Genomic DNA, 20,619 nt, shown 5'->3' with positions numbered 1-20,619 from the left:
CAAGGTTGAGAGCGTGATCCCACGTGTTACCCATACATTTGCATTTGTATGTGCCTGTCAAAGACGCGAGGTGCGCTAAATGTAAATCAGTATAATATCTTGATTAAAACCTGGGTCATGAGCATGATCTTTGTCAAGTTGTTCCACATAGATCGTTATGATATACGCAAAATAGTGCGTCAAAGATCATGTATGCTACTAATATTCAAGGTACAATGGCTCACTTAGTTTGTATGTATGTCTTCTACCAAATTTAATGTTTCTCTGCTTTTCATTGGGTTCTGATAACTTGAGAGATTGTCATTTGAGTACCGTTTTTCCCTTAAAGATACTAAATACGCATTTGTTGTATATGTTTTTTTTTATACTATAAGATGGCAAACGAACAAGCGGCCATCAAAATTCTCCGAAATGGCGAAGCAACGGCTGCCCATAGACATCCGCAATTGCGTTGTCTACCTTTAATCGACGGAGGAGGAGACGCACAGAAAAAGAATAGTTCCCCTTATGCCTCCAACAAATTCACTGGCCCTTCCCACTCTTTTCTTATAAGAAAAGGGTGGAAAAGGCTAATTAAGCCTCCGGCACCACACTCATCAAACGAAACGCGAAATTACTTCCATTTCGCGCCTGTCTTCTGTGTGGTCGTGGTATTTCACTGGGTGAGCCGGCCCAAACGTGCCGATGATGTTGTTGTTGCTGGAGTCTATCACTGTTATTGATTTGAAATAAAATCGTACTTAGGTAGTACCAATGTAGGCTAATATTATGCGAAAAGTCCTTAATAAATAAATAGGTTATTAATGTGAATTATTAAATGTAGCAAATTTGAGACAAGGACATTATTTTTTTTTTGTTTGAATGGAATAAGGTAAAAAGTTAGTGCGATTTTATCATAGATATGACAATTGCATATGTACCGCGTACCCTTGGCGCGAGTGGCAATGCATCTCGCGGCGGCGGCGTGGCATTTTCATTGCGTACAATAAACACACACAAGCGCACACACGCGCAACCGCTACAGTCATATGTTATTTATATACTTGTAAATTAGGTATTCATCCATATACAGGGGCAAGTGGGTCAAGTTCGTAAAATCCAGGACAGAGGATAAGAGAAGCAATGTTGACACAAACGTATGTAGGTTACACAGATGTTTGCGTCGCGCTCTAAGTGATCTTTGCTTCGGTAAATATAATTGTATAGTGTACAGTCCCGGGCGGCTTGCGTGCGACCACACCACTCATTAGCAACCTATGTAATGGGACAATTTGTTTGCGATTTAAACCGGTAGCGTTAGCAATTTGATCTCACGTTACAATCGTATAGAAATGTAATTGTTTATTGTATATTTTTCAAGGTCAAACCGGTTGTATCGTGTTACTTAAGTGAAGTTTATACGAATCACTTTCACATTTGTAGAGTAGGTATGAATTTACCAGGGGAATTGTTTTATAAAATTGCGTAATTTAGATTTTCAATTTTATCAAAATAAATGTTTGTACTCATTAACCTTTCACAAAAGCTTTACTAAAAATTAACATAATATATGGAAAAAAGTCTAAAATAAAAATACAATTTGAAAAATAAATTTTCATTGGCTAGGTGCCAGATCAAGTTTTTTTGCAATTAATAATAATTTATGTAATTTTCATTAATTGTTATACATTTATTTACACGTGTAAGATTTGGTAATAGAAGGTATATGGCAATCGAGATTGTGTCGATAGAGGCATAGAGGCACCTAGAGGCAGGGCGAGGTGGGCAGTGGTATTACAAGATTCAAACTTTATTGCGGTTCGAGGTTGGCAGCTCGCGCAAGTCTTCTCAGGTGGGCCCAGTGCGGGTGAACCCTCAATCCACAGTCCTCCAGGAAGGTTTGCCTAATGCTTTACTCTAACACGCACGAATTCACTTGACATTCCATTGATACGTAAAATTATATTTTGCGCAGTGTCTGGTTCAAAATTGCAAGCGGCCATAAAGTTTGGGTGGTACTATACAGTAGAAGTGTTTTGCGCAGCGTCAGTACTATACACTGCTGTCTGTGTAGTTGTGTTTAGTTCAGGTACGTAGTTGCAAGCAGACATAAAGTTTGGCTGGTACTATTGTGATGTGTTTTGAAAAGAGAGGCGCAAGGTTCGACGCGAGCGAGCACGTAAGTAGGCGAAGGTCGGGCGCGATTGTTGCAGTGACGTCGCGGTGAGATAAGCCGTCGCCGAGGGAGCCGCAGCCGCATCAGTCTATCGTCCACGCTCCGACGACGACGTACACACTACGATTTCACAAACTACAAAAAGTATAGACATAGAAAAGTAACGAATAAACGAAAGCCCTAAAATAGCTAATCAAATTAGGACTTCTGCGCAAGTTGAAATAATTTATTGAATTTAATTTCCCAAAAGTTCAGATAAAAAAAATCAACAATATAGACACTTATGTTATTTCATTAGTACACGTCATAGCTTGCATCATTCCTTGGATTGGATAGAATAGGAATTAAATGTTATTGTCATGTAATATGTGTATTAACGTTGAAAACTTTAGGTTGGGCACCAATTATCGTTTCATATATTCGGCGGTCGCTGTGAAAAAATATCTTTTCTAGAGAACTATTAAATATTTAGGTTTTATCGATTATATTTAATACCTTTTTTAGCATATAGCCGCGTGACATGCATCGTGAGCGACTGCCAATTCTATGGCATCGCGGCCGCGCCTATGGAAATGCTATATGTAGTCATACTTCACTACAAAATGTTAACTAAAGACTATATTAACTTCGGTTTTGAAAGAACTCCCAGATTTTGAAAGAATTTTTATAAATTGTAATAACTGTTTCGCAAAACATGGAGCAAAGATAATTGAAAAACATAAGTTTAAAGTAATTTCAGATGCTCCTTACTACCTTAAATCTATAAAAAAATCACAAATATTTTAACACTTAAAACAATAAAGTAATTGAATATTCAAAATTATCACGCATGTCTTCGGTATTCTTTATATTATTTTATAAATAGAAATAAATCATCAACTACGTAACATGTAAGCGACAGTTTCATTACTGGCTACTTAGTATTCTATTGACATAGATGTACACAACAGGTATTAGTCACATCTATTATAATTTCTCTTGCGCCTCACAGGCCTACTCGCGAATCAGCAGTACAACAACGTACTTAAAATTGGCCTTCGGGTGGCGTAAGAGAATCAGCTTTTCTTCGTTCTAAGCACTTTCAAAGGTGTGGAAGCGATGCTACGTCGTCTGGTAATTTCAATATAGATTGCGAAACATTTCGAATATAAATCGCATGCTATTTGTATATTAACATATTCATCTTTTCTAAGGCCAAATCCGATGCGAATTTCAAGTAAACAAACCATAACTAGGGTTACCACATTTTTTTCTAAGTTTAATTTTATGGTGATTTTATTTTTTTCATATTCTCAATTTTTTTTAAATATCATTATGATTTATTTTTTTATTTTTACACGAAATTATTTTTCATTATGATATTGTAATTATAGGTGTGCACTTTTCTACAGTGATCTTTTCTTCGTCCTCCGCTTAGCGGTGTGCTGCACGAGGTCAAACGCTGTTCAACTTTAGCTATATCACAGTGTGTACACACATAAGGTTTGGCCTTAAAGAAATGAATGCATCGTATGCACGTCCAATTGAATGCTAATGACAAAATCGTCACCTTGTCACATTTAAATTCAATTTAATTTCAGCACAACACGATAAGGTATCGTTTAAAACAATTATTAACGTGCTATTTTAAAACTGTAACAGAACAATTTCGTTAAATGCCTAAGAAATAAGAACACGTTTTAATTTGACGATATGAAGGCCTATCAGTAATTGTACAAATAGCTTTTTTATACTTGTCGTATCTTTCCATACAAATAAAGCGATGTAGCAACATACATTACGTAGGCCAATGCCTAGTAATATATCATTGATAAAACTGTCTTCATCCGTGGGCCCTTTCCAATACACCTAACCTTACACACGGTCGTCCGGTTCATACGTAAAATATTTAAATTTTTACAGCGAATAATTTTTCGAATGCCTTCGCGTGGGGGAGGCCGTTCACGCAACAACAAACTGTGAACCAACACGGTATATGCATAGTAATAAAATATATATATCTGACCACACGGTACGACTTCTACCATTGCGTTAATTACGAACGTTGTAAATACGGTTATTTCTCAAGTAGCATCTTATTGCCACTTTAGTTTAACGAGGCTCAGGTGTTTAATGGAACAAAATCAGCGTTGTATTGCGCCTGCGACTAGTATCGTGTAATGGAACGTGTTATGACACTGACTTGGTGGTCGTTCTCCTCGACCTAGTCTGCTGGTGAGCCATCTAAGGAGAGCTATCGAGAGCAGGGCCACCGGTCTCTTAAGGGGACAATGTTGGACCTTTTTTACATTTAATTTTTATTGAAGTCTAAATATAGGTATTTCGTACGATGACAAAGTTGCAAATTTAAATGAAAAAAATTACAAAAACATTCTATAAAGCAAATGAGCATGTAGCCTATATAGTAATAAAGATGTTCACAATCACAACCATCGATGGTGATTTATAATGTATTAGTTATGGCGTCTGATTGATGTTCGTATTGAGGCATGGATGAATCGGCCTTCATAGCCCTAAGAGCCGATTCCTAAACAACAAATAATAATTCAAACACACGAAAAACTACAGCGAGCATAGTTTGTTGCGACACCCCGAATCGAATTAATTACCTCGCAACCGAGCGTAGTATTAAAAAAACGGTTTGCGCAACAGCCGATCCGTACCTTGACACAGATAGTGTTCAAACTGTCGTTTTGAATACACAAAAACCGGACGCTACCTTCACTATTTTAAAACGTTTCTTCTGGAACGTTGTATTCATATTTAAATACTTTTAAATTATTTATATTATAATTAATTATTAGAGCATATAAGAATTTATTAAATTATACGTTAGCAATAAAATTAATAAAGAACAGATACTAGCTATGTGTAATCTTAATGACAGCTATGGGAAAGAATAGTTAGTGTGGATTTTAATCCACAGTTTTTTAAAACACAGTCTTGTGTTATTCTCGTATCGAGAGGGTACTTGGTTCAAGAGAACATAATTTTTATGTAAGTAACAGTGGCAGAGCTCTCTGCAAGAATAGATCCACTGTAAAATTACATCACAAAAGACATCTTTGATTTCAGTTGGTAAAGTAGTGTTGATTTTATTGATGTTGTGACTAGAATTAAGAAAGGTTTATTTATATATCGGCGTGACTAGCATGACCTTAACCTGATGGTAACATACGACCACACATGATAATGTGTTATGACCCTTAGACTTAGAATTACAAAATGTTAAACAACTGGCATTGCAATTTTGCCTTTATTTTTGTTACACTAATTAAAATGTAGCAACTTGTCTCGGCTACGATTGGCAATAACAAAGGTCCACAACGAAGTTATAAGATTGTCAAGTACTAGTGATCTCCTTAGGGATATAATTAACACATTTCGCATAGGAATCTAATAAGATCTATCAATCATCAGCTCACTATTCGTCCCCACCGAGGGACTCGGAGCCTGTCCAAAATAAGGGGTGACCAAAGTCAACCACGCTGGCCCAGGGCGGGTTGGTTGACTTCACACATGTCATTGATTTTCTTCCCAGATATGTGCAGGTTGCATCGCGATGTTTTCCTACACCGTAAGTCGGATAAATGTACATATGTAAATCGAAAAACACATTGGTACATGGCGGGATTCGAACTCAGGACCTGCAGATTGCGAGTCAAGTGCTTACCCACTGAGCCACTGACGCTCTTAAGATCCATTATTCTTCAAAATTAACGGTAAAAAAGGCGGAATCTTCTATGCCATAGACTCACCATTCCTAATCAAAAGTGACATTATTTTATTTTTCTATTATAAAATTATCAAATTAAATCTCATATTTTAAATACAGACACTTCAATTTTATTTATCTGTTTAGATTTAACAAAAATACTAATATTTATTAAAATTATAGGAAAATTCCTAGGTTCTAATATAGCATTAGCTGTAGCATGTAGGTGGTTACAATGGTTACATAAATAATACAAACAAACAAAACATAATCGTCCCATATGTAGTAAATAAATTGAACGAAATATTTTATTTATATTGAACACACAATATAAACATAAACGGCGTAAATAAATTCATTGTATATTTTTCCAAATATTATTCCGTATGCTGCGTCTGATGCAATAATATAAGCTTATTGTGACCCATTTACTCGTACCTGATCGACTTCATATTCATGACAGATCAATAACACCATCACACCACAGCTTATTTTTGTATCCAAAAGCATTTTCGAAGTTGTTACATTATTCAATTTTATTATTCGAGGTTAAATGAGGACAAATACTGACTGAAATTTGAATAGCTTTAATATTTTGTTCGCACTAACCTTTCACTATCAAGAAACGGACTGGGAAAAGAGCAGCCGTTGTATTTAATAAACTTTCCACTTTTTCCGAGGGTAAGTAAAGAATTGAAAAGGCTTAATAAATGCATGCCGACTCGACAATTTCCTTATTATTTGTTGGAACGAAGTTCCTTATCGCGCGTTGTGAAAGGGGGCTAGACGGAAAAAATTCTTACGAAAAGTTGTCACGACACTTTTTGCTATAGTAAGTATGTTAACGACGAATGAGCGCTACTTCAACATGGCAACGACGTGACAATATATAACGAAAATTCATAGAAATAAAATGTACTTCTTGTGAAGACTTAAGTTTTTTATTCATAGAATAAACATTGGTTCCTTCACTAATTAATTGAAAGGAACTTCGTTCCATCCGGGTGTCCCTTGACACCTCTCAAGTTTTTTTTAAAATTATAAATGGGGAATTATGGGAACGGGTCCTGTCTTTTAAATATCAAAGACACTGTCCCACTTATCTTTAGGTAAATGTAAAACCTGAGCAATATTATAAAAACGTACACTATAAATTCAGTAAATGATGTATATATCCATATATATGTATTTTATATGAGCTCATTTTTCCAAATTGGGGTTTGTCATTTCATTATAGTATACATTAAAACTGTTGTAATAAAAAAAAGCTACGGCGAATTTTAAATGGGCGTATTCATCCTTAAAATTTCAACAAATACAGTTATTATTGTAATACAATAGTAAATGATATTCGATTTGTAAATACGTCATAACTCATATAAACAGAAATGTGCATTATGTACAAGTTTATAAATAAACTGAATGCGATGGGCAAGTGTAAGTTGACCTGTTAATTGAAACACTATACTTTGTTTACATTTGATAAGCAAGGTCGTTTATTGACACTATAATTTTGCTTACCTATGTATGTATATTGATTACATAACTATATATGTATCAATATTTTATAACGTTTATTTTTAATGTAAAGATTGTTGTCTTTATCAGCGAGTTACAACTAAAATTTAATAATATTTCTTTATCTATAAATATCCAATGATTGTACCGAGTTATTTCTTTAAATAACGTTTATGCACTCGTATCTTATATTTACTTCTCGCTATACAAAAGATAGGCATTGGGAAAGGCCTATGCCCAGCAGTGGGCAGATAAAGGCTGATGATGATGATGATGATGATGATACAAAAGGTACTACGATAATTGGCGAAAATAAGGCTGGAAAAGGGATTGACTCAATGTAGAGAAAACATGGTACAATTAGTCTATGAAAATCAATAACTGTTTTTATCGTCGTCGTATACCTCCTTCCGGTTTAGTGGTATAAATAGTTTTATTCTTAATACTGAATAAATTTTCATTTGAAATTCTTGAACGTAGGCAAATTAATATTATTACAATATGATATTGAAACAAGTTTTTGCATTTTCTAAAGGTTTTTCAGTCGTAAATTTATTGAAGGTTTACCGTTACCGTTAGAGTAATATAAAAATGATGTATAAAAATATTATAGATGTCAAAAAATTCTAAAAAAAGTATTTTTTTTTCTTCTTTAAAAGAGCAATTAAATATCGCAAGTTATTTGAGGCGGTATGTTTTCGGTTTTAATATTAATATTTATAAATGTGTTCAACACAATCACAACCAATAGGCGTAACCGAAAAATGAACTAGCGGGTCAGGCCCGAACGTTTTTACTATTATTTACTAATAGACGGGAAATCGCCGGGATTGGTAGGTACGACTGATATGACAGAAAAGAGATAAAACGTATATCCTTTCCCAGGTGAAGCCGGGGTGGGTCACTAGTAAATAAATAAAAACAAGAAAATTAAACATAAGCTCTTATTATTTTCCAATATCAATTTCTTACTAGTTATTCTTGTTTATGCTGACGCTGAAATTTAAAACTCCCTAGTGGCTACAATGTATTATTCCTGCAAATTTACACATATATTCAAAACATCCTAGTACATGGGTGGTCTATAATTAGGGACGGCAGCGGCGGATGTATAATCCTTTATAAAACGTATCCAATTACTGTTATAATTTATACGGTGATAAGATAACATGTTGCATAATGCTATTTAATGAAACGTAATAAAAAAATAATTTGGTCATAAGAAGAAAATATGTGAAAAACCGAAGTAGTCGTAGATATATGACGTGATCATTGTGCAAAGAAAATAATACCCTATTATTTGTTCCCCTTGTCTTTGTAATAAACGTCTATATACATTTTAGACGTTTTAGATTGTCAAAAAAAACAAGAAGGTATCGAAGACAAGCTAAATAGAAACGTTACAATATATACGTAACATATCCCTGTTAAAGTTATAATAAATAAAATAAAGTTGCAAATATTAAATTTCTCTTTTATTGTACATAAATTACAATGTTACTCTAATTTTATAAATTATGCATACGTTTTATTGTATGTCCAGAACAACTAAACGGATCTGTATGAAATTTGGCACAAATGCAGGAAAATGCTAATTATTAAGTTTTTTTTTACGTACGGAGTCGCGGGCGACAATTAATTTAATAATAGAGAGACTAGAGTCCGCAACAAATCGTGATTTTGAAAACATTTTACGAATGTTTTATTTAAAATGTTTTCAAACATTTCCTATATAGAGCAGTTGTTTGCAGTTGCAAGCTCGTGTTGAACTAGTTGTTTAACTAAACCAAATATAAACTACAAAAATTATAAAATAAAAACGTGTTTAGATAATTACGTAGTATTAACTTTCCCTCAAGGTACTTTGTAAAGACATTAGCAATACAAAGTTAAACATTATACGTTGTAAAATCTACATCTTAATTGCGAACTAAATTCTAAGGGACCATATCGAATTTTGTACTTTAAAAAATTACGCTAAAATTAGTCGTACCATTATTAAGAGATCACAAACTAAGTTGTGTTAACTGTGGTATTTCAATTGAATCACTAGGATTTTAGAAAATAAATGTGTAAACAACTAAACAAATGTATTAATGTGTAAACAACTTAAATACTGCGCCAAAGTTGATATCTGTAATTTGCAACAAACGGGAATTGTATTGATAAAATCTTGATAAAGTGAAGTGTCCGTCTATGAGTGACAAATATTTAACTAATCATCGATTTCAAGATTTAATTTACTTAGTAATATATTTACACTAATTTATATTGCTTATATAAAGTAACAAAACCATAAAAATATTCTTATGTAATTGCGTTTTTTAATCAAGCTTTAAAAAGTCAAGACAAGTAAAGCCAACAAAATGTTTGACTTGCGTAAAGGCAAAAGTTTCAAGGGACTGCGTCTTGAAAATCGGAAATAGTTGAAAACTTGTATTAATTAAAGGAACCCTTTAGCTATTGAACACCAAAATAGTCCCAGGCCAGGTAATATTCTGTACCTGCTTGTTTGAAAATTTTCTTTTTACCCACGTTTCCCTGATTTCGCAATGTAACCTTTTTCACTTAGGAGGTTTCAACGAATGCATTGTTTTAAATGTACATATTCAGTCGTCGAGATTCTTTGTTTCCAATATATGTGTTTTGAGTGGATGTGGAAATTTCACGTTGCAGTTAAATTAGGAAATTTACAGGGAGAAAAGTATGTCGCAGTCGCCGGCGGCGGTATGAATATCAGGTCAGCGCGCCTGGCCCGACTGTCATCCGAATTATTTTTATTGGCCCCTATATAAAAGTGGACACGGTGAACAAAAATAAATATATAACATACACCAAATATAACACATAAATCACCTTCAGTCTCAGCGATATTACAATATTTATTTATTTAATTATAAAAGAGCAAAGTCGAAGTACAAAAGCGCCAAAATTACTGCTACTAATTTTGAATACCTGACATTTTTGTCATGTTTATTGGAATATTATATGTGTAAAAAATAGATCAGGGCCAGATTAAGATTATAAAATGAACTAGCTTTTGTCCGCGTCTAAGTCCGAATGGAATTAAGAATAAAAACTTAATTAGTAGCCTAAATGTTCTATCAGACTATGTTCTAGATCTGTGCCAGATTTTATAGAGATCAGTTTAGCTCTTCTGGAGATACGTATACATCTAAACATTCGCATTTATAATATTAATTTATAACATATAATTGCACACGTTGTTCTAGTGTTATAGTAGAAAATGATCAAAAACTTAAAATAACCGGTACTGTATAAAGTAAAACATACTACTTACATGTAAAAAATATTAGGTTTCCATTAGTGAATATGGAGAGGAATAATCAGTAAATTGTTAGTCAAAAGATTTATCGCAAAGATAAGATATAGCCGACCAAGTAGTATCTTGGTGGAGAAGTCGAGCCGATTTAGTCACATACAAAGTAGGTTAAATGAAATTCGTTTTGTTCCACCGCATGAATAATGGCCTAACAAACAATGCATTAAAAAATTATATCCACTTTTATTTTCATACTTTAATATCTAGACTAGGTGTTAGAAATTATTTAACATAAACACATTTGGCTAAACTTCGTGTAATCGTTATGCCTAAATTACTATAATATTAGGATGAACAATGTAATTCTTTTAATCCGAGCATGATAAAATATAACCCAATAGTTTTTTTTTTGCAATGCTGCGATACGTATGACCAAGCAGTTTGTTGCAGTTGTACATCGCGTGGCTGTCGGTAAATTGCAGCAAATCTAAGAAATTCAGGGCGCAAGAAGTTCATGCGATTGGCTTCACTTTAGTTGACTTCGAGACGCCGAATGGTTTGATGGTGTTATTTGGATTGATGTTGTATGTTAGCGTGAATTGAAGAATGAATATTATAAATTAAGAATATGAATCAGGTTTATGGGAGTCAAATCCCAAGAAAAAAAACTTGAGAGGTGCCAAGGGACACTCGGATGGAACGAAGTTCCTTTCGATTAATTAGTGAAGGAACCAATGTTTATTCTATGAAAAAAAAAAACTTAAGTCTTCACAAGAAGTACATTTTATTTCTATGAATATTCGTTATATATTGTCACGTCGTTGCCATGGTTACTATAGCAAAAAGTGTCGTGACAACTTTTCGTAAGAATTTTTTCCGTCTAGCCCCCTTTCACAACGCGCGATAAGGAACTTCGTTCCAAAAACATATGTATTACTTTTCATATTATTTTAATCTTTTTGGCCAACTTAAAAAGATTTAATAATAATGATAGTAAGCAAATAATTTTCGACCACGACATTTTATGGCAACAACGCAAATTCGAATTTTTGCGTGATATTGCGGCCGTAGCATTTTTGTAAAAACTGTAAAAAAAAAAAAGTAAATTTTTTAACCGTGGATATGTATTATTTATTATACTTTATCTTGATTTTATGCCGCGCTTGAACAATATGTTCTAAGTTTTTTTTTATGAGTGACAAGCTATCTCACCCACATTAACAACCTAATAAACAGCTGTCTCATGTAGTAAGATTACTAGTTGTCAGACGTGAGACTGTGTTTATGACAATAATAGTTTGTTATATTTGTTCATTCGTTAGGTTAATGAGAAGTGCGCCCGACTTTGATGACTGTGTGTGACTGTATTACACAGACGCGCTCTGCGCTTTAAGCGGTTGCCACTCGGCCGGCTAAGTAGGTCAGTGGGTCAGAGACGAGGTCCGCTGATAAACTAAACATTGTTTTTCTACATAAACAAGAGTTATTACATAACTGCATGTAATGCTGAATTTTACTGAAAATTTTATGCATTTCAATCAAAATAACATTTTATATTTATAAAATTTAATTATGTACATACATAACCTCAAAAAAAACCTTAACCTATTTTTGTGTATTGTAAATCATTTTAAATAATCTCGTTTTAATGAGATAAAGTGACTTGAATAAAATTGTGAGTATTTTTTTAGCATATATGTGGTCTAGGCACGCAAAATCAGGCGTACAAGAATGTAGTACTGTACTGAGATTAGGACGATATTAGAGATATTTTGAGACCAAATCCCTATATAAAACATATTGTTATCTTTGTTTTGTCAAAGATAATGACAGAGATGACGATATTTTATATAAAGATTTTTGGTCTTATAATTCAACGATAAGAGTACAGCGTATCGAATACGTACCTACAGTCGAGGACGTTCATTTCCTACCCATTTCTGTCCTTAAAGTATCACTTGATGTCCACAATGCAATAAAGTCGCAAACTTGTCATAGCAACATAGATAGCTCTAATGATGACAGTTTAACGTACATTATTCGATCCTAAGTGGACATGGAATGTAATTCTTGGACTGTACATGTACTTAAATTTTATCATAATACATGTTTACACGCTGATTAGTGTACTTAAGTCCTTTAACGTAAGATGTTCCGAGTGCATCGATAGGCCCGAGCACTTTGTAAACACTGACATTGCGTGGCAAGTTATTTTGTTCTATATTAACGGAGTGGAACGAACCAACCTTGCTCTACATTACTGATTACAATTAAATAAAAATACGAAAAGGTGTAGAATATTTTTACTCGTTTTTTAGGACATATTAAAAAAAATAACTAATAAGATACGATTTATTTCTTGCACTCGTACTAAATTTTCATTTTTAGTACATTGATATATCAAGAAATACGTGTTCGGTGTAACTGCTTCACAATTTAAGTCTCATCTGTCTGTCCTTTTCCCTTCGGAGGGTTGATATAGTGGGTACTACTCTCACTTACCTCTCTATCATTCCTCATAATTCACTGACTGTCGCATAAAGGAGATATTCCTTCCTTCCTTACTTCACAACCCATCCTTACTTTCTTCGGTCTACCTTTACCTTTATAGCTATCCACGTGGAATTTCATTACGTTTTTATGTATGTTACTTTTATAAATTTCTAGTAAGATAACCAGATATAAGTAAGGTCCAGGACAAGCGACTTCAACTAAAAACGGTAATTTTACATTTCATAAGGTAAAAATAAAAAAAAATCCGGCCAAGGTTACTCGGTAGTTTTAATTTTCCTGACGTTGTAAATATCAAACACGTAGTTTATCAATTACGTTGCAAATATGTAGTAGCCTATGTGTTTTTCCAGACTATAAACTATGCCAAATTTCATCAAGATTCGTTAAGCCGTTCTGGAGATAAATTCAAACAAACATCCATCCATCCAAACATCTATAATACTCGTATGAATAAGATTGTAATTTTAATAATTTTCGTACAGCAAATTTCTTTGTCTCTAGTAACATCCATTTGACTTAAATAATTATTGTAAAGCTTAAATTTATTTTTAAAACAAACTCGTGGGCTAATAAAAATAGATAATTGTTTAACCTTCATAGCTATTTAAATATTTTATGATCTGCTCAAACTTCAAACAGTTTCAATCAATAATATTTTATACGAGTTTATATTTCGATATTTTTAGAAGGATAATAATGTCTCGATAACATTTTATTTTTAGATCGCAAATGTTCTATTAGTTTACTCTAATAAGCATTACGCTCTCAATATCGACTTTTATATAACGTACTTATAATAAACTTAAAAGGCTATTAATATTTTTGGAAATAAACAATTTACTAGCTTTTCACCTCCACTTCGTCCTTCCAGACTATGTGTTCTTCCAAATGATGTTCATCTGTGGCAAATATTATCGAAATCCGTTAAGCCGTTTTGGAGATATGTTAACAAACATCCATCTATCTAAGCTTTCGCATTTATAATATTAGTATAATTTATATAAGAACGCATGTTCATGTATTGACGACATACACATAAATATCATTATTTCCATAAAAAGTGAAAAACAGAACAAAAGTTTTAATAATAAAAGACGGCCTAGGTTACTAAAGATATATACGAGTATCTTTACGAGTAACCGCCGTATGCAGTCTAAATTTTAACAACTGAAAATATATTTTTACGCTTCGGTCTCGGAACTTTGGATAATTGGTGAAGGAAAAGTTTTCTATTTTATAATAAACATGACGTGAAAAAAACAGATTAAAATTGTAATATATAAAGACCTGTTGGGCCTAGCATGAATATTTGTGATAATCGCCTTTGTATCGTCATCTATGTCAATGTCAATTAGTATGAGATTTTCGGTGTACTTTATGCGCGATAGAGGCGTTGCACAAATTTTGTCGATAAAGATACGAGCTAGCCCCACAGCTCTCAAGCGACTCGAAGTGGTACGAATCGATGCCAAAGGTAACATGTTGCGCCATCTATTGTTGTAAAAATTAAAAGTATATTCAAACATATATGAAATTACAATGTTTTTATTTTTATTCTTCCACGCAAACGCTTGCACAAAGTTTAACGAATAAAAAATTAAAATGGCTGACAATTTGTATACCTGTATAAATACGCCTTGCACATAACAATGAAACATTTTCAGTGAGATAGAACAACTTATACTGTGAATAAGGGCTTCGGATATGTTATAACGCTCATTATTGAAAATAATATATACTATACAGGGCATACTGACAACTTTCATATAAAGCGGGACAATTGAAGTAATCAACTCTGTGGAGCGCGTGATTATTACTTGGACGTAGCTATCTGCGGCCATTATAAATATTGTTACGCTTGGCAGACCAACAATTGTTTATAATAATAACCTGGATAATAATAAAGGGACTGATATTTCATAACTACTAGCCACATTTTTATTGCATAGTGACGTCACAAGAATTACATATATAATAATGTGAAGAGAAACGTCGGTAGGGGTAGGTTCCTACGCAATCCTGAGCCTGAGTAGCCTGTGTTCTTCCGGACTATGTTCTAGATCTGTGCCAAATTTCAACAAGATACGTTGAAGCGTTCCGAAGATACCTTCTAACAAACACCCATCCATCCATCCATCCATCTAAACTTTCGCATTCATAATATCAGTAAGATTTACTATCGGGTCAATTTACACAAAATTGCTTTCTTTGGGTACTAAACTAAATATCATTGAATCGATGTACTTGCCTTTTTTTACGATTTATTGGCTTAACACTTGCAGTGTCACATCTGTTTGATACCTGTGTACATGATGTTACAAACTGTGGCAATTAATTTTATTGCATCCTAGGCGTTAGATGTGCTTGTTATAACAAACCACAACTCGTCGTTAACAAGTATCTGAAGTTCCTACGTGTCTGAAGTTAGCGGCCGGAATATATCTCCCGATGCATAAACTGTTTACTGAAGCAGAATAATAAACCGCATCAAAGTTATAAGTAGAATTTTATCCGTTGGTTTCTAAGACCAAAATCTTTGTATAAAACATATCGTGTTCCTTGCAATTATGATTGACAAATCAGAGAAACATTTTTTAAACAGTTTTCTTATAATCATTATGATGATACGAATGTTATAAATGTGAAAGTTTGTAGGGTTGGATGGATGAGTATTTGTTAGGAGGTATCTCCAGAACGGCACAACAAATCACGATAAAATTTAGTATGGATGTAAAACATATTCTGGAAGAATTCATAGGCTACTAAATATATTTTTTTCTCTCGCGGATGGAGTCGCAGTCGATAGCTAGTATCTAATAAACAAAACAATGCTGACCTTTTCAATTATTCGGGATGGGCCGTAAGCGTTTTATTTTACATTTAACAATTTATTTGGTTCACAACAGATTATGAATATGTTTAAATGTAAATCTAAACATGTTTTCTAATTACTCCGTTTTGGAACAAATTGATCACGACTTTCGTATTATTGCGACGGCTTCGAGTCGCAACAAAGCATTCGACTTCGCAATGAAAAAAAATACTTATTTACCCTTGACAATGGCAATCATGAACTGAAAAGGTTGCATTGGCATCCATAGTTACATATTTCTATCTTCATTCTGTGCCCGTGTAGAGCAAAAGCTAACTACTTATTTAGAACATGTTAAACATTGCATTAGGAAAGTTTACAAACAAATAACTTGTTATTAGTTTGGGTCACGTTGTTTCAGATTCTAGACATGGAAAAAGGTCGTGTAACTTGCACCGAAATAGAACAATAGTCAATTTTAACCTATGTTCGCTATTAGAGTTTCCAAATTATTATTAATATTACAAATATTATCTTGGATTTCCAGTGCCAAAAAAATCATTTCATGATTTATTTTTAGACAAGCTCTTCAGTGTACACAGGTTCGATGTATGAAACAATTAATACATAAAGAAGAAATCTTTTATACATTTGCCAAGTTTTTCTTATGTAAAAATGTAAAAAAAATTTAAACACTATCACCATATTCCAGATTTATATTTCTAGGCTGATTCTTAACAAAATGTACATTTCAAATTGACCAACATTGAAATAAAACTTTTTGCAGAAATGTAGACAATGGTAGATTTGACAACCCACAATTGTCGTACACAATAAGTGAACTACGAAATTAATTACAGTGTTTATGCGGTAAATGCCACTTTCGCTGGGACTCTTGCACATGGAGTAAATACATCCTTCCATCTAATGAATATGCAATATAACAATGGTAGGGCTCGTAACAACATTATACTATAAAATAGGCCCGCTCAAGCGGTGAAATACCAAGATCTCTCAGAAGACTTATTCAGCATTACGTTTGAGTAAAGTGGCCAGGTGTAGAACGTGATTAAAAGTTGAAATTTTAAAAGTGTACTATTTAGATATGTCATTGAGTATACTTGTCAGATGTTTGAGTTGTTGTATATAATAATTAAAGAGAGCGCCTTGATGTCTATCAATGAAATAAAAGTTGAGCGTTGTTTATTTGTTAGTAACATTATATAATATTGATTTAAAAATCAAACAATACGAGGGCCAATGGACTAAAAGCAAAATATGGTTGCGGCAGGTAAATTGACTACTCAACCTCAACTTAATATTTATAATATGTCAATATCATTTAAAGCGAAACAGCGAACCTGTCGAATTATAACTGATATTGAATATATCAACGATTTTTTACAATAGAGTCATTGATATCACGCAGGTGAGGAATTTAAATCCGATGTTTTTTTTTATATAGAAAACAAAGACAAACGAACTTTGATGATAAGAGTTTACTGCATGTAGACGTACACAGGAACGTCTTTAACACACTGCCTCGAAAGTGAACCGGAAACGAAGAGCAAAGCGAAATGAATGAAAACGTAACAAAGTGAAATGGAGTTTACTCCACATTAGTTTCGGTTTTGGTCTGTAAGCCTAGTGCAATTTTGGTTTCGTTTCGGTTCCGATGACCTTTCGCAGTTATATTAGGTAGATACTACCCAAAATAAAGCATATGAAAAAACCTTTTTCAGAGATATTCCTTTTAAACATAATTTTTATTAGATCATAAGACAACTTTTCCTAACTCGTCTTGTTATAAAGTAAATATTGCAGCAGCAAGTGGAAATAAATAAAAGTGCACACAATGGTACAATGTTTATACGACTACGGAAACATTAAATTTCATCATGAACGAACAAAGGAATCGGCGCGCGATGCAACGTTAAATAAATTTTAATTTATCACAGTATTTATACACCACCGACGCGCTCTCCTTACACTGACAAAGTGACTTCTATATTTATTAGTGTTAGGGATAAAAACAAAAGATAAAAGTATCAAACTGTAGCTATTGCGTAATTTTATTTTCTATTCTGACATTTTACTACAAAAGGATGTTAATATCATCACTATACATCATCACTGAGGGGCTCGGAAACTACCCTAAGTTAGGGTTGACTAGGCTATAGTTTGACTTCACACATATCTCTAAATTTCTTTACAGATATGTGCACGTTGCATCACGATGTATTCCTTCACCGTAAAACCGTCGGATTAATGTAGTTATGTAGGTAAATCGAAAAACACATTGATACATGGCGGGATTCGAACCCATGAACTGCAGATTACAAGTCAAGTGCTTAACCCCTGAGGCACCTACGCTCTCAAAAGAATGTAATAGTCAAAAATTATGAACGAAACGGGATTCTTGCCACGATCGTTGATCGTGTGTTCGTGAAATGATTGAAGTGATGCAGTGTGGAAAATAATGATGCGCGATGTCTGCTTCAAAAGCTTGTATGGTTTCTTTTTTACAATGACAAGACGTATATAAAAAATGAACAGTGACGGAAAGAAAAGTAAAAAAAATAATAGACGAAAAAAGGTAGCGCGGTGCGCACTGGCCACTCAGCCCGGGGACAGTATTGCCGCAACAAAAATGTTATAGGAAACCATATCGCTCAAAATAATAAAAAAAAAACCTTCTTTCCGATTTTAAATGATAATATAGTGAGACGTAATAATATAATCGCTTAGTTACATACATAAACGAAATTATTAATGACTATCAAAGAAATGTAATGTCAACAATAGGAAGCAGACACAACACCGTATCGTCGCCACGGCTAAGATTACACCTAGGTAAGCGTTTAAACATTGTTACGCCTATTAATAGCGTGCCTATTGTGCTATAATTAATAATTGCTTGTTGAACAAACTTACTCTTGTTTATCTTATTATTTGTTTACTAACTGTCGCCCGCGACTCCGTCCGTGCGGAATTAAGAAAAAAACTAAATAGGTAAGTGGCCTATGTGTTCTTCCAGAATATGTTCTACATCTGCGCCAAATTTCATCAAGATACGTTGAGCCGTTCCGGAGATACCTTCAAACAAACAAACATCTATCCCATCCATCCAAACATTCGCATTTATAATATTAGTAAGATTATCATACATATTTTTGCATGTTGATTATTTGTATTGTTAAAGTGTAACTTGTTAGAGAGTAGAGTTACAGTGTAACTTAAAAAGTTTTTAACTGAAACACCAAGGCAACTCCTGATATCGTCTTTCTCAGTCTTGTTGTTCGTCTGTCTGTCTGTCTGTTAAGACCCTTTTTCTCAGGAACGCGTGGAGGACCAAGCCGGAATTTATTTCGTAAGATGTTGTACATAAATATATCTATGTACAAATAGACTGACAGATGTAGGTACTCATGTCTACCTCGACAGTTACAATGAGAGACTAAGTGAGATACATATGGTGTGGCGTTTCCAAAACTGTACAAAAACATCATCTCATCTCACTCATTCTTTTGGAAAAACAAATATAACAATATATTTCGGTCAGGTGTTTGGCAATGGAAACGCACGGTTAAGCACTCGACTGTATGCACAACGGGTTCAAGTAGAGCCTAAAATAGACTTAATAATAAAACGTATAAATTTTACATTAGGGTCAATATGAAAACTGGGCAGATGCCAAAATTGTCAAGATTTGATACCAACAAACATTAACCTGTCTATTTTACGGAAACCGTATAGTTAAAGGCAACATGTAATTTTAATACTTTTTTCTGATATAGCATTTATACATTAAGATAACCAAGCCACACTCTATGCTATTACAACAAAATATTAAAGTCGTGTTATCTCTATAAGGTCCTATGAATATTTTCATCATACTTGAGACGATCGAAAGCAGTATTTTCAAATCAAAATTAATGGATGGATGATTAAAGCCAAAATAATGTATAGTATAGTAGTAAGTAATTAAGAAAATATGGAATAAGAAAGTCTAAGAAGAAAATATTTTCAACCCAAAGTTATGTACAATCGAAAGATAATTTAAATAAGATAATTAATACGTCTATGACTAAGAGAGTTTCAATTATTACATAAAACTATGTCGAGAGATATACTTAATAACCCGGACTATAAGATTCCAAACAGAATCACAATTCGGCCTACATAATACGATAATGTTCGAAATATTCGCGCAACTCATAGTTTATAACACGGACTGATTTAGTATACATCAAACACTCGTAAGAGTTGATATACACTAAAACAACCTCACGTTACGTCCAGGACGATTACTTAATACGGTGTAACAAGCGCGTAGAGCCTCCACTGCAGTGCGGTCGCAGCCGAGCAAACGTGCCCTACTGACACCGAACGAAATCAAAAAGCGACGCCGCCCCGCACACCATACGAATACAAAACGGACTCAGCCATTGACTACGGTGCAAACTCTCATTCACTGTCTGGTACTTCATCGTATATTAAACTTATCATTTAATTTGGAGCCGAGCATCGCTGCTGCTACGACTATCCGACGAAAAAAACCTTTAAAAAACCCTGTTTCACACAACTCACTCCATCGTAGGATAGCGCGAAAAGCAATTGCG

The 20,619-nt window shown here is 33.7% G+C and overlaps 1 protein-coding gene across 2 annotated transcripts in view; it reads right to left on the bottom strand.

The window, feature by feature from the left end:
- LOC106720011 (nuclear hormone receptor FTZ-F1) overlaps positions 1–20,619 on the bottom strand; it is a 75,798-nt gene that overhangs the window by 54,445 nt on the left and 734 nt on the right. The window lies entirely within an intron of this gene.

The sequence above is a fragment of the Papilio machaon genome, chromosome Z (genome assembly GCF_912999745.1).
Source record: "Papilio machaon chromosome Z, ilPapMach1.1, whole genome shotgun sequence".
In the NCBI taxonomy this organism is placed as follows: domain Eukaryota; kingdom Metazoa; phylum Arthropoda; class Insecta; order Lepidoptera; family Papilionidae; genus Papilio; species Papilio machaon.
The sequence above is the reverse complement of the archived record's forward strand: the minus strand, read 5'-3'. Positions and strand labels throughout refer to the sequence as shown.